The sequence below is a fragment of the Morone saxatilis genome, unplaced genomic scaffold, assembly GCF_004916995.1.
Source record: "Morone saxatilis isolate NCDOM2014 unplaced genomic scaffold, NCSU_SB_2.0 Contig8, whole genome shotgun sequence".
Lineage (NCBI taxonomy): Eukaryota > Metazoa > Chordata > Actinopteri > Moronidae > Morone > Morone saxatilis.
The window spans coordinates 26731213-26732060 of NW_023340257.1; the positions used below are offsets into that span (position 1 = coordinate 26731213).

Genomic DNA, 848 nt, shown 5'->3' on the forward strand with positions numbered 1-848 from the left:
GTGTGTGTGTGTGTGTCAGGTACGCGTTCAGTCCTCTGCTGGATGAAGAAAGCGAGGAAGAAGAGAAGGAGCCGATGATGAACGAGGCTTTCGGTTAGAAACCTTCCTCTTCCTTTTTTGTTTGTTTGTTTGTTTATTATTTAGTATTTATACTGATCATCTGACCAAAAAATGAATTATAAAAACCTCATTAGTTTGTTTTTTGTATTTTTATTGATTTATATAAATATAATAATGTTTTTATTGTTTTGAGCAGAGTAAACAACTTGTATGGACATAACAGTCAAATGTTCCCTTTAAATCCTCCATAATAATCATACAAATATTTATAATCTAATAAATATATAGTAGGAATAATAATAATAATAATAATAATAAAAAGTAGCAATAATTCACATAACACAGTATTTATGTAAATGTTTATGTAAGTAGTAATATTGAAAATAAATAATACTAATAAGAAATAAATAAATAAATAGCAATAATTCAAAATAGTGATCATAAAAAACAATAAAAACAATGAAAATAAGTTACAATAACTTTATTATATATTATTATATAATTTTATATTCATAAATACTAATATTATAAATAAATACACTGAAACATATAAGTAGTAATAAGGTGTAATAAACAAAAAATGTGTGATGATGATAACTAAAAAATAGTAAAACAACCGAAAACAAAAATAAGTTACAATAACAATATATATTACATATATAATTAGTAATACATAATAAAAACACAGAAACATATAAGAACCCTCGGGTCTACAACAACAGGAGTGTTTTATTGTCATACATTAACATTTACTCGTCTTTTGAATTTGCGTCTAAGCTAACATTACT

At 23.9% G+C, this 848-nt stretch overlaps 1 long non-coding RNA gene across 1 annotated transcript in view; it reads left to right on the top strand.

Annotated features, from left to right (window-relative positions):
* Positions 1 to 848, top strand: part of LOC118341478 — a 5053-nt gene continuing 4205 nt past the window's right edge. The window contains exon 1 of the long non-coding RNA XR_004797432.1: positions 1 to 93. This is a non-coding gene — a long non-coding RNA (uncharacterized LOC118341478). The remainder of the gene's footprint in view (positions 94 to 848) is intronic.